General features: G+C 43.3%; 1 protein-coding gene across 1 annotated transcript in view; it reads right to left on the bottom strand.

Annotated features, from left to right (window-relative positions):
* Positions 1-14,385, bottom strand: part of LOC147874684 (uncharacterized) — a 53,181-nt gene that overhangs the window by 35,118 nt on the left and 3,678 nt on the right. The window contains exons 3-6 of the mRNA XM_087344584.1: positions 12,054-12,130; positions 6,692-6,786; positions 6,325-6,463; positions 6,044-6,219 (exon numbers count right to left, since the gene is read on the bottom strand). The gene's annotated coding sequence lies outside the window, so the exon portion shown is untranslated. The remainder of the gene's footprint in view (positions 1-6,043; positions 6,220-6,324; positions 6,464-6,691; positions 6,787-12,053; positions 12,131-14,385) is intronic.

Below are 14,385 nucleotides of genomic sequence, written 5' to 3'. Positions count from 1 at the left end.
TGAGAACATTTATTCCCTATAACGATGACTGGGGTCACTGTAGTAATTACATGTAGTGTAATATAAAATTAAATAAATATTTTAATAAATTAATCTTCGTGTAACATACGAGGGTCGCTCATTAAGTAATGCCCCACATTTTTTTCCTCAGAACATATTTATTCAAGATGGCTCAAATTTAGTGACAATATAAATCAATGTTTCCTTTACACATACTATTTTTCCACATAGTCCCCATCAACTTGTACGGTTTTACGCCAGCGTGGAACAAGTGCATGCATGCCTTGCCGGTACCAGCTCTTGTCCTGTGCACGTAGCCATGTCCTCACTGCTTGAATCACGCTCTCGTCATCTTCAAATCTTGTTCCGCGGATAGCATCTTTAAGTGGCCCAAAGAGATGGAAGTCGGAGGGTGCCAGATCTGGACTGTAGGGTGGATGGGGTAGCACCGTCCAACCCAATTTGGTGATTTCTTCCCGGGTTCTCAGACTTGTGTGAGGGCGTGCATTGTCGTGCAGGAGCAAAATTTCTGCTGGATGCTTGTGAGGCCGAACTCGTCGAAAACGCTTCTTGAGGGTTTTCAGGGTCCTGATGTACGCGTCTGAATTAATGGTCGCACCTCTTGGCATCACATCCACAAGAATGACCCCATCACTGTCCCAAAAGACAGTCATCATGACTTTTCCGGCGGAGGGAGTTGTCTTGAATTTCTTCTTTCTCGGTGATTGAGGATGATGCCACTCCATTGACTGCCTTTTTGTCTCTGGCTCAAAGTGGTGTATCCAGGTTTCGTCACCTGTAATGATCCGGGACAGAAAGACCTCTCCCTCAGCATCAAAACGCTCCAACAATTCAGAAGAAATCGTTTTCCTTTGAATCCTGTGGTCTGCTGTGAGACTTCGTGGAACCCATCTTGCGCACACCTTCGAATATGCGAGAGCCTGGATAATTGCAATCACACTTCCATTGCTGACTGAAAGCTGTTGGGCCAATTGTCGAGTTGTGATGCGCCGATCCTCACGAATAATGGCATCCGCGCGGTTCAACATGTCTGGAGTGGTGGCTGTGGCAGGACGCCCAGAGCGCGGCAGATCACGGAGCTCGGTTTCTTCACTTCCTGAAGCTTTAACTCTCTTAGCCCAGCGACCAACGGTGCTCCTATCGACTGCACAGCTTCCATACACAGCACACAAACGTTTATGAATGTTCACCACCGTTTCTTTTTCAGCAACAAGGAATTCAATTACAGCTCGTTGCTTGTAACGAGAGTCGTTCACAGACGCCATTTTAACAGTTCACTACAGCTCCGCTATCGGTTGGAATCATTTGAAACTCCGTACACGAACGCGGGAAACATCAAATCTCAAGCATGTAAAAGTACACTTTTCTATCTTCATTATTGGCTGAGAAAAAAAATGTGGGGCATTACTTAATGAGCGACCCTCGTATATACTTCCACAATGAAATATTCAATAACATCATATTTAAGTGATTGGTGTACTTGCAATTACTGAATGTATGTGTCCAATAAAATATCCTTGTAAAAAAATTAAATCAGGTATGAAAGTGAAGCCCAGAATATAATATACTTTTTAAAGTGACGGAATCGAATCTTTGAGAGTTTAATAATATACAATTAATCATAACGAGCTCAAGGTGCCCTCACATGCGCAAGTCATACGACTGCACTGCGCAACAACGTCTGCGCAGGTGCCCCACTAACCTAACCTAACCTAACCTAACCTAACCTAACCCAAACCAAACAAAACAGGGTAATCTGCAACAGTGCAAAATGGTTTCCTGTGCACGAATTTTGGAAAAAGCGAATGGATGCTCAGAAATTATTGAAATTTTGTATGGACGTCATGCCACAGGTAAGTTAATGATATTCATACTTTATTATGTCTTATCGCTTTTTAGAAATTCGCACGAAGGCATCAAAGTCGTGAGGTGGAGAATGCGCAGAGTCGGCTACGACCAATTATGAATAACGATATTAAGCGCTCACACAATCCCCATATAACACAATTAGTGCTTATATGCGTGTAATACATCATAACACGTCTAAAATTACATAATGTTTCCACAAGAAATATTCTTTCCAAAATTGATGCAGTGTAGGTGTTGACGCAAATACGTAGCAGATTCATGCGTAACGATGACCCAATCTAACTCACTATAAATAAGTATCATGTAACGAAAGAATAAAATAAACATAGTGAATGATAGTATGTCATTTATTAATATAAATGGCCTCACAAAGAAACTGAATATAAATCTCTGGTACATCAATTGCAATGTTTGGTGGACGCGGAATTCATGGCGCACGTCAAACGTGTGGTAACATATTGGTGTCCTATGTCAAATTTCTACAAAATATATCGAAAATATTGCCTCACATTTACTCGAGGACACGAAGTACAAACACAAAGACGCAGTCTATCGGAAAAATACGGAACCAAAGATAAGACGTTCCACATGTGACGACCTAAATGGTAAGAAATCAATACTTTCGAATTTCACGGAGGACCAATCAGAAGACAGTCAGTACTGATTCTGTCTTGGAACAGTCGGCTGGTCCCATTGGAATAGTCGCCATTAAACTACGGTTGGCATTATTTGATACCGGTCGGTCAGTATCGACGCAAATTTGTGTTTTAAGAATAGAGTTCTTCGGGACCATTAATAAGATTAATTACCATCGTTCAATCAAGTATTAACGGGTGCCACCTACACTGAATCTCAGTGTAAGGATGTCTTCTCGTTGACGTGTGAGAATAGAAACAATTGAAACAACAATCCAACATAACAAGCAAGAATATGTGCGGTTCGCCACATTGAGACATACGACTTCAGTGAATGGAGATTTCCATGCCATGTGTGCTCAGTAAAAACGTTTGTACGAGTTAGTAACACGTAAATCATATACAGACATCGCGTATCTTCTGAAGCTGGACCTATGTATTTTGAGAACATTTATTCTTTATAACGATGACTGGGGTCACTGTAGTAATTACATGTAGTGTAATATAAAATTAAAAAAATATTTTAATAAATTATTCTTCGTGTGACAACATATATACTTCCACAATGAAATATTCAACAAAAATGAAATATTCTCCTAAATCCCCTGTCCTCACTAAACTTATTCATACCAGAAGGACGAGCGGGCACTGCCTGGGAACCTTCGTAGCCCACAACCAACTTTATACCCCTCCCCCATTTATAACAGTAGTGCCTATCGCTACTCCCCCCACTTTCTCTATTCTCTCTCTCTCTCGTATGATTCTCGGAATAAACAGCGATCATTTCCTTAAACAGCGTTAACCAGTTGATCTTCGTAATGGTGAAGAGTTGTGTTTTCTTCGCGGTACGGACTGAATTCTTAAATATTATTCAGACGAACTACGATTCTCGGAATAAACAGCGATCATTTCCTTAAACATCCTTAATCAGTTGATCTTCGTAATGGTGAAGAGTTGTGTTTTCTTCGCGGTACGGACTGAATTCTTAAATATAATTCAGACGAACTATGATTCTCGGAATAAACAGCGATCATTACCTTAAACAGCGTTAACCAGTTGATCTTCGTAATGGTGAAGAGTTGTGTTTTCTTCGCGGTACGGACTGAATTCTTAAATATAATTCAGACGAACTATGATTCTCGGAATAAACAGCGATCATTTCCTTAAACAGCGTTAACCAGTTGATCTTCGTAATGCTGAAGAGTGTTTTCTCTTCGCGGTACGGACTGAATTCTTAAATATAATTCAGACGAACTATGATTCTCCGAATAAACAGCGATCATTTCCTTAAACAGCGTTAATCAGTTGATCTTCGTAATGGTGAAGAGTTGTGTTTTCTTCGCGGTACGGACTGGATTCTTAAATATTATTCAGACGAACTACGATTCTCGGAATAAACAGCGATCATTTCCTTAAACAGCGTTAACCAGTTGATCTTCGTAATGGTGAAGAGTTGTGTTTTCTTCGCGGTACGGACTGAATTCTTAAATATAATTCAGACAAACTATGATTCTCGGAATAAACAGCGATCATTTCCTTAAACAGCGTTAACCAGTTGATCTTCGTAATGGTGAAGAGTTGTGTTTTCTTCGCGGTACGGACTGAATTCTTAAATATAATTCAGACGAACTATGATTCTCGGAATAAACAGCGATCATTTCCTTAAACAGCGTTAACCAGTTGATCTTCGTAATGGTGAAGAGTTGTGTTTTCTTCGCGGTACGGACTGAATTCTTAAATATAATTCAGACGAACTATGATTCTCGGAGTAAATAGCGATCATTTCCTTAAACAGCGTTAATCAGTTGATCTTCGTAATGGTGAAGAGTTGTGTTTTCTTCGCGGTACGGACTGAATTCTTAAATATAATTCAGACGAACTATGATTCTCGGAGTAAATAGCGATCATTTCCTTAAACAGCGTTAATCAGTTGATCTTCGTAATGGTGAAGAGTTGTGTTTTCTTCGCGGTACGGACTGAATTCTTAAATATAATTCAGACGAACTATGATTCTCGGAATAAACAGCGATCATTACCTTAAACAGCGTTAACCAGTTGATCTTCGTAATGGTGAAGAGTTGTGTTTTCTTCGCGGTACGGACTGAATTCTTAAATATAATTCAGACGAACTATGATTCTCGGAATAAACAGCGATCATTTCCTTAAACAGCGTTAACCAGTTGATCTTCGTAATGCTGAAGAGTGTTTTCTCTTCGCGGTACGGACTGAATTCTTAAATATTATTCAGACGACCTACGGCTTCATGGGGTTAATGATGCTTATTTTTTCATTTCAAAGAGCACACAAAAAGTTAATTTATGAACCCTCTTAGGAAGGGAATGAATTATTTCGGAAGATTTAGTAGCGGTGAGACTTAATATTAAACTGTGTTTTTGTATAAAGAGTATCTGGAGATGTGAATCAGACTGCAGTGACTCACGATAGACTCAAATTTCGGTTTCCTTGCACTTGTAAAGCTTCAGTTTCATTGATTAGGAAAATAGATCAGGTACTCAATTTGACGATATTTTATATTACTATACACAGAATAAACTGAAAGTCCACAAAACTGCAATTTTTATTAGCGAAGAGTAATTATAACTGTTATAAATTACGCCTTCATAATTTTCTGACTCGAGATACTGTAAACTGGTGCAGCTTTAATTCAATATATATCTCTACTGTGTTGCTACAAGTGGACTTGAATATCAACGGACTTCCTCTTGGTCTACGCTCCTGTATCCCATCACCATCCTTCGGGATACAACGCAGAACGATACTTCGTTCTGATGACTGCCTCAATCAAGCAAAGGATGTTGAAAATGTTTCTCCATATTTTGGGAACCTCTGCTCTATACAGCCCTACATTCTAGCAGCTCTGTCTAATTCCATCACCGCGTAAAGGACGCCTATTCAGTCGCGTCCCTGGCAGACGACTAATCCAAATCAATACAGACTCCGTACGCAATACTCGGTCCACCTAACACCAACAGCATTTCCTTACGAAATTTATCCAACAGAAATGAAGTAAGGACGACCAGTCAGTTTTTAAAATTTCTGTGTCTATACACGAAGAGAAAGGCTTTGACCAGTTAAACGACTGTCAGCTACACGATGACTGCCGTACATGTTTACATCAAGAGAGACGCAAGAAACTGGTCTCATACCGCAAGTGTGCGTGTCTATCACCGGACACGCAACGTCTCTGTGATTGTCTGCATTTTCTCCTTTTCCAATCTTTCCCATCAACAATTCTCAAATGATCTGTAACTTTTCCTTTCTGTTTCCAACTCATAAAAGAACTCGATTCCTTACCGTACGTAGGGGGGGGGGTTTCAAATATTCTTTGATTTTGGCGATATCGGTACCTTCGCGAAACCCCATCCACGCAGACCAGGCTTTACTCAGACACTACATTACCGTCGAGACATACTAATTTCTAATTTCCCACAGAACACTATCTACGAAAGTCATTATAATTTTTAATCAACCTCGAAATAATACATCACCGTACTCACCCGAGTCCATCGCTCGCTGGTGCCTCATCGTTTCAGACGTCTCGAGCCAGACGACGTCACAGAGCTGCGTCCAGGAGCGAGACGTGGTAAAATCTTCTGGTTCAGAGGTTCACGACGGCGATGAAGAATGATGATATCATAATCACCGTGAATGTGAAGAGGGCTCCGCCAATCACCTCAAAGCAGACATAATGACAAGAATTTATAATTACGTCGCTTCTGTACGTACGCTCTGAAACTCGATCAGTGGGCATTATCTGACAATTTCTCATTGTACTCACCGGAGTCCTTAGTTCGCTGCTGCTGTAATATAATTTTCGGGTTGTCGTGTTAGCGACCTCACGATGTAAGCGGCCGTCATCCTCACCGCACCGTAAACCTCAAGTCTTGAACGAGTGTCACGTGGTTGTTACCACTGACCTAGAAGGAGACGGAATGCGTGGGCAGAATCACAGAACAATCAAAACGTAAAATAGAATAATATCTCAGAATACTTAGTTCAGTGTTGCAACGTCATTTCGGCCATCTTGTCTTGTGTGACGTAGGCCAAGTCACGTTGTATCGGGAACAGCACGCAATATAAGTTTTTCTCTCAACGTACTTTCAGAACTCTCTACTTCAGAGGACGGAATATTTCATGCAACTCACCTTGAATGACTTAAGTAGGCTCTCGTTGTACAAGACGTAGCACCCGGGGACACACAACAGGACACATGTACTCTCGCCTGTGCGTTGCCACAGTCCTAGAGAAAAATATATAGACGATCTTATATCACGCCAGACACAAATGCCTATAAGTCAGGGTCATTATCTAGAGCCTCGTATTACCACCACGAAAGCTTCAACAACTCTTTGGCTGTCGAATAAATCGAGAATTAAACCAAACACAAGCTGAGACGTAATATCAAAATGGCCGACTGAAGCCCCAACTTACGTAAAGACTGCGTACATCCGCGCTGTACCGAAGCAGGAGACAGACAACCGGGAAAAACTCAACTTGTTCGGAGAAAACAAGTTTCGCGGAGCATGCTGGGAAAGGCAAAGATAAAAAACTCATCCAACTGGCGTCGGCAGAGATGACTAAGGGGCAGATAAAATTATACGCCCAGTAATAAAACACTAAAAGCGAAAACTCAATGATTTAATCGAATGAAACCAAATCGCGGGACGGAGGGTCAGTCTCAGACCGTAAATGGTCGTAGAGAATAAAACAAGGATCGAAAAACATAAAATAAACGGCAGCGTCCTCTGTGCGGGAACATCGGGACCCACCAAAAGCGCCGTCCCGCACAGAGGGCGCAAGAGGTTATTTTGCTTTAAGAGGTTTGTTTTAAGTTCCTATGACCACTTAGCGGCTGGGGTTGAGCCCCCCTGTCGGTATTATTCCATGTCAATTACTGCTCTTTCGCTGCTGGTACAATTTTCGCAATTTTGAGTGGTCCTCTTATTATACCTAATCTTACTATGCTCTTGCTATATCCCCTAGACAAGATCTGTTGCCAGGTCGGTTAGTCGAAAGAGTTGAACGACTCGCCTCGCCCACGAGGTCCTGTTTTCTGTAGCGTGCGAGCGCAAAGCCAACGAGTTGGACTCGTCCGACTCGGGCGGTTCGTTGGAACCCGGCGCCCGGGCCATTGTCCGGAGCCGGGTCCGCGACTCTGCTCGCTCAAGAAACGGCCTGGGCCTCCACCTCCCTTCGTGGGGCGCGGGGGTTAGGGCGCGGGGGTTAGGGCGCGGGGGTTAGGGCGCGGGGGTTAGGGCGCGGGGGTTAGGGCGCGGGGGTTAGGGCGCGGGGGTTAGGGCGCGGGGGTTAGGGCGCGGGGGTTAGGGCGCGGGGGTTAGGGCGCGGGGGTTAGGGCGCGGGGGTTAGGGCGCGGGGGTTAGGGCGCGGGGGTTAGGGCGCGGGGGTTAGGGCGCGGGGGTTAGGGCGCGGGGGTTAGGGCGCGGGGGTAAGGGCGCGGGGGTTAGGGCGCGGGGGTTAGGGCGCGGGGGTTAGGGCGCGGGGGTTAGGGCGCGGGGGTTAGGGCGCGGGGGTTAGGGCGCGGGGGGTTAGGGCGCGGGGGGTTAGGGCGCGCGTTTTGAATTCTGGTTGTGGATCCTATGTGGGATAATATGGGGATTTTTGGTGGGGAATCCTGCAGGATCGTGGGTAATATTATGTGGTGAATCCAGGGGAATATCCTGGGAATCATGGGTTGCGATCGTGGGAAATTCTGTTGGAAATGTTTGGTGGCAGATTCTGCTAGATCTGGGTAGGGAATCCTTGGTGGGGATCCTAGGAAATCTGTGGGGAATACTAGGATGGTCATGGGGAGTCCTGGTAAATCCGAGGAATCCTGGAGGTGATTGTCTTCGGGGATCCTGCCGTGGTCCTAGAGGGCAGTGTCCAGGAAATCCTGGGGTCCTAGGGGATGCTGTGGTTCCTGGGATATGGTGATGCTGCAGGGATCCTGAGGGGATGGTCCCGGGGGGGGGGGATCCTGGGTAGGTGTGATCATGAGGGTTGGCCCAAAGAAGGGAATAGCCCTGGGAAGGGGTGCGACTGGGGTAGTGGCCCTGGGGTAAAGGGTGTGGCCCTAGGGTGGCTGGCTAGCAGAAATATTGGTGAGAAGGTATAACCTTGAGATTTTTTAAGACCAGTATCCTTGACCTATACGTGACCTCATTTTGACATGAGTATGGTCAATCAGGTATTTACCGTTTGGCATAAATACGTATGACCTTGAGAATTTTAAAGACCTCTATCTGGCAAACTATTGGGGCGATCTTGTCTTGACTTTGTCATGACCTTGACCTAACAGTGACATCAATGTTACAAGAGAATAATCACTCTGATAACTGATGAAGATGTGAGGGCGAAATAATGTACAACAGTGGTCCCCAACGCGGTGCCCGCGTTGATACGGAAAGAGGTTATACTGAATAATAAAGGCCGTTCAACCATGAACATTATAAAATCAAAGCACAGATCTCGACTTACTGACGCCCATCTTGACGATTGTTTGCGAGCAGCAACATCATCCTACTCTCCCAAATTTGTAAAACTGGCCGATAAAATGCAGCGCCAAACATCACACTAACTTCCCACTTGAGTAATAATAATTGTACTTATAAAAGTACGTATTTTTGATTGCGTGGTTTCTTGTATCAATAAACGTCGTGTTGTTTTGTGTATTATTTGGTGTCCATATCTTATTTGTCCAGAGAAAGGAAAAAAAAGGTTGGGGACCACTGACGTAGGGCAATACATGCCAAACATTATCATCAGTGCGTTTGGTGTAATCACGCACGTCTGCTGATATCGAAGTTTCAACGTTCCTACGTGCGGATATCCGTATATCCCATGTACACACAAGATCGAGATTAGATACATTTCTTTTGTACATTCATGTATGTCTGATGGTACTCATGTTGATATGGGTTGCCATTATCCACACATTGAAGGCAGATTCATATTTATTTATGACGGACTTTGCCACAGTACGTATGTGTTTGCCGTGTGGTATTCTACGTCCATACAGCATCCAGTTGATGTGATGTGTCCAGATGGGGGGGGGAGGGAGGAGGTCATAAATGCAGAGGGAGTTAAAGAGAGAAAAGTAATGCCGCACCAGCTTGGCCCAAAAGTAATATTCTGAGCAAAAAATTTCGAAAACGAATTCCCACAGTGGCAAAGCGTGACTTTTTCAAAAGTGTTGGCCAAATCCCACTCCGGGATGGGGGTCAGGGGAGTTGAAACTTTGGCAGTTGAGCTTTTGGATCGTAATTTATCTTCCATGATGAACAATTAAGTGTTAGCAGTCGAGGTTTGGCTAACATCTTAGCTTGGTAGGTCATGTAATCCCCTACTTACCCCCTCAAACCAGAACTATATTGTAAGATTTGAGGTTTCCACAGCAGATATTGTTTCTGTCATAATTGCGTTTGCGCAAATAGACTGGGAGCTTACGCCTGAATGAGGTACCCATCAACGCTTGTAGGGGGAGGTATTCCCATGTGTCATTTCAGATAAATCCATTCAAACAGCACACCCAAGTTACTGCTATTCTTATGGGCACACGCTCCAGAAGCATCTATACGTTAATGTGATTAAGTCAAGGTTGTTTACAATGTCTTCCGTGGTTTAATGCGTCACTGGGACATACGATTGTGTGGGTCGTATTAACCCGGTCAGTATCGCACTCCATTGCAGCATGCTGCCACTACAAACAGTCCTACATATCGGGTGGGATATCTAGTTGCTACAGGTTTCAGCGTGAACTTGTAACTTAATCAGTACACGAACTGTAAAGAAGTTCTTGACATAAACTCGCACAGTCCTAGGACAATGGATGTAAAATAAAATGTCATACCTTTAGTTGCAACGAAGGTAACTGTTGCGAGTAGCGCCAACTGGGACAATCATAATTAATAAGAAAGCTGGCCATGTCGTTGACCGATTGACTAACTAACTAGATGGCTTACCGAACCCGAAGGTTCATCACCGAATTAACCAAAGCCCTCCACCGGACCCTGTCCTGGGCCAACAAAATCCAGTCTCCTTCAACTCCTATCTCCCACAGATCCCGCCTGACATTATCTTCCCATCTACGTCTAGGTCTCTCCCCCTCAGGCTTCCCGGTGCACACCTCTTGCCCCATCCATGCGCGCTACATGTTCCACCCATGTCATTCTTCTCGACTTAATCACCCTGACAATACTGGGAGAGGAGAACATCATTATGCAGTTTTCTCCACGCCCCATCGTCTTCCCTCCTAGGCCCAAATATCCTCCTCAACATCCGATTCTCAAACACCTGCAATCCGTGTTCCTCCCTCTGAGTGAGAGACCATGTTTTGCACCCATACAAAACAGGCAAGATTATTGTTTTGTATACTTTAATTTTCAGGTTCTTAGAAATCAGACGGAAGACAAAATATTTTGGACTGAGAAGTAGCAAGCATTTCCGGAATTTAGTCTCCTCCTAACTTCGTCGTGAGCATCATTTTGAATCGTTTTTGTTGTTCCCAAGTATTTGAACTTTGTCACACTTTCAAAGGATTTATGAGCCACCTTAATGTCTGTCGGGTACATCATCGTGTTCACAAAAGCCCGCCACCGGGGTCTATCCTGAGTCAGTTGCATCCAGTTCACTCCATTGAGACCCATCTCCGTAAGATTTGTCTTAATGTTATCTTCCCACCTACGCCGAGGTGTTTCCTTCAGGCCTTGTAAACTTTCAACTCGCCCTAAAAACATCGGCTGAGGAGCTCGTCATGCATTTTTCTCTGTTATCCGTCCCACTCCCGTTTTGGGTCCAAACATCTTCCTCAACACTCTGTTCTCAGAGCCCCTCAGTCTATGTTCCTCCCTCAATGTGAAAGACCACGTCTTGCACCCATAAATACTTTGCACTCAATAATAGCAATCATTCCCCGGATTTAATCTGCTGATGTAGGAGATAATGAGAGGGAGATTCTTCAATATTTATTCTTCTAAATCCGGAATAAAATTTCTTTCAGTTCCCTAAAACGCTTTAATAATGTCGATGTATCAAGAGATGAAAAGTTTTAGAATTATTGTTCAGAATACAAACCCCACTTCTTAAGATCCACATATTTTTATTAAGATTCTGGGCCACGAAACAAGTTTAATTCTTTGAAAATTGTAAAATGTTAGTTGCCTACTGGAATATTCTTTTATTATAAATGTTGCCGTGAACAAACAGAAGTCATTACTTGAAATTGTGTTAAAAAAGTTTAATTCTCTTACACGAGTTCACAAATGCAGATGAAAACATTAAATGTGATGAACAATAATAATAAATAGGAATCCCTTACCTCAAACTTTGTTCAATTGTAAGAGACCACGACGTCCACCGTCAATGATCGATCTAATCAAAACTAAAACGGAGAGAGTGGAGGGCAGTTTGACAGATTTCTTAATAATTCTTATATAAGATAAGAACTTGTGATATTCTATATTAGTAAGAATTGCCACAAACAACATATTCCCTCCACCTAACATTTACCTGGGCAATACTCATTACAGCTGAATCTAAACGGTGACAAGCCGCTGCATCCAGTCTGTATTTCACGGTCACCAACTCTGAAATGACAAATGTTCGTGTAAAAGACAGATCAATGAAAATGTCACCTTATATTTTAAACTGCGACAGAATAAACAGTAGCTCAGTCTCTTGTGTGGAAGGAAACAATCTTGGATGAAGATAAGTGCAAAATTCCTCTGACAGCATAGCCGAGTTTCCAGGAAATTCCAAAGTGCAATGGCCGTGACATTCCGCATGAAACCAGATTCATTCAGAATGGAGTTGCCTCTTTCCACATCCTACGTCATTAGGAACCCTGCATATTCCAAACTGCATTACAACACTGATATTTAAACACCGCAACCTATCTGCTGTCACACCACAGCGACCAGAATGGCATATCCAGATCACATCAGGTGTTCCGAGTAAAGGTGACAATTCTGAAGAAAAAGTAACACACACATCGCGAAGACAAGTTTACTGCAATTACTGTCATCATCATTATTGCCATCTTCTTATTCCAAACATCTAATCTGCCATATGCAACTTCCGTGCTTTCAGTCAGCAATGGAAGTGTAATTGCAATTATCCGGGCTTTTGCATATTCGAAGGTGTGCGCAAGATGGGTTCCACGAAGTCTCACAGCAGACCACAGGATTCAAAGGAAAACGATTTCTTCTGAATTGTTGGAGCGTTTTGATGCTGAGGGAGAGATCTTTCTGTCCCGGATCATTACAGGTGACGAAACCTGGATACACCACTTTGAGCCAGAGACAAAAAGGCAGTCAATGGAGTGGCATCATCCTCAATCACCGAGAAAGAAGAAATTCAAGTCAACTCCCTCCGCCGGAAAAGTCATGATGACTGTCTTTTGGGACAGTGATGGGGTCATTCTTGTGGATGTGATGCCAAGAGGTGCGACCATCAATTCAGACGCGTACATTAGGACCCTGGAAACCCTCAAGAAGCGTTTCCGACGAGTTCGGCCTCACAAGCATCCAGCAGAAATTTTGCTCCTGCACGACAATGCACGCCCTCACACAAGTCCGAGAACCCGGGAAGAAATCACCAAATTTGGTTGAACGGTGCTGCCCCATCCACCCTACAGTCCAGATCTGGCACCCTCCGACTCCATCTCTTTGGGCCACTTAAAGATGCTATCCGCGGAACAAGGTTTTAAGATGACGAGAGCGTTATTCAAGCAGTGAGGACCTGGCTACGTGCACAGGACAAGAGCTGGTACCGGCAAGGCATGCATGCACTTGTTCCACGCTGGCGTAAAACCGTACAAGTTGATGGGGACTATGTGGAAAAATAGTATGTGTAAAGGAAACATTGATTTATATTGTCACTAAATTTGAGCCATCTTGAATAAATATGTTCTGAGGAAAAAAATGTGGGGCATTACTTAATGAGCGACCCTCGTACAAACGTTCTAGGCTACACTTCAGCAAGTTGTCAAATGTCACTTTCATAAATTACAAAGGGACCCTTTTCCCCCGCCCAGTAACGTATCCAACGCAACGAATTATGGTCGTATTACGTAGGAAAATGGTGGGTACAAACGAAGTCAAATCAGACGACAAAACGATAAAGTAAAGCAAACGCGAAAAGCCGTTCAATATGACCTTCGTCACTGTGTGTTCGTAAATAATTTGTTTCGGCTACGGTAAAAAAATGATAATTTCCTTGTTAACCAAAGCAACGCGCCATTCATTATGCTAAACTACGTTCAATTTTTCTGCTACCCTTTTTAAAACAATCCGCACACCTACGCCCACATCTTGGGGCAGATTTTTATTCAAAGTCTTGGTTACTCGTATGGTCACATTTCCAGCAATTACAGAACAAGCAGACAACTGCCTGCCTTCTCTCTCTCGCTCCACACCCAATTCACATAACATGATGGAAGGATGACTGTAAGTGCTAAAGAAACTGGCAGGGTGCTGGGGCCACCAACCCGGTCGCAAATACTCAGACATTCTGTACTGTGGACGTGGGGATTCCCCACTAAGTAAAGGAGAGCCACCAAAAATTTCTTACTTTGAGGAAACATCTCTCCATGACACCAGCAGCAGCACTCTCAATGTAACAACTTTAACAAGTAGAAACACAACAAAATAAAGAAAGCAATTCTACAAAACAATATTTTGTATCTGACATTACGTCAATAAACAGTTTTACGAGATGAGTTTTAGTGCACGCTGATTACTGAATTGCCAGCATGTCTACACGAGAATTTCTGATTGTGGTCACAATGTTTATTAAGATCCCGGGACCCCTTCAACATCATGATCGTATGTTGATTGACTAC

Source organism: Zootermopsis nevadensis, unplaced genomic scaffold (genome assembly GCF_977971745.1).
Source record: "Zootermopsis nevadensis isolate Lab colony 2312 unplaced genomic scaffold, Znev_1.0 Znev_ptg000007l, whole genome shotgun sequence".
Taxonomy (NCBI): domain Eukaryota; kingdom Metazoa; phylum Arthropoda; class Insecta; order Blattodea; family Termopsidae; genus Zootermopsis; species Zootermopsis nevadensis.
This window is presented reverse-complemented; position numbering and strand designations above follow the sequence as displayed.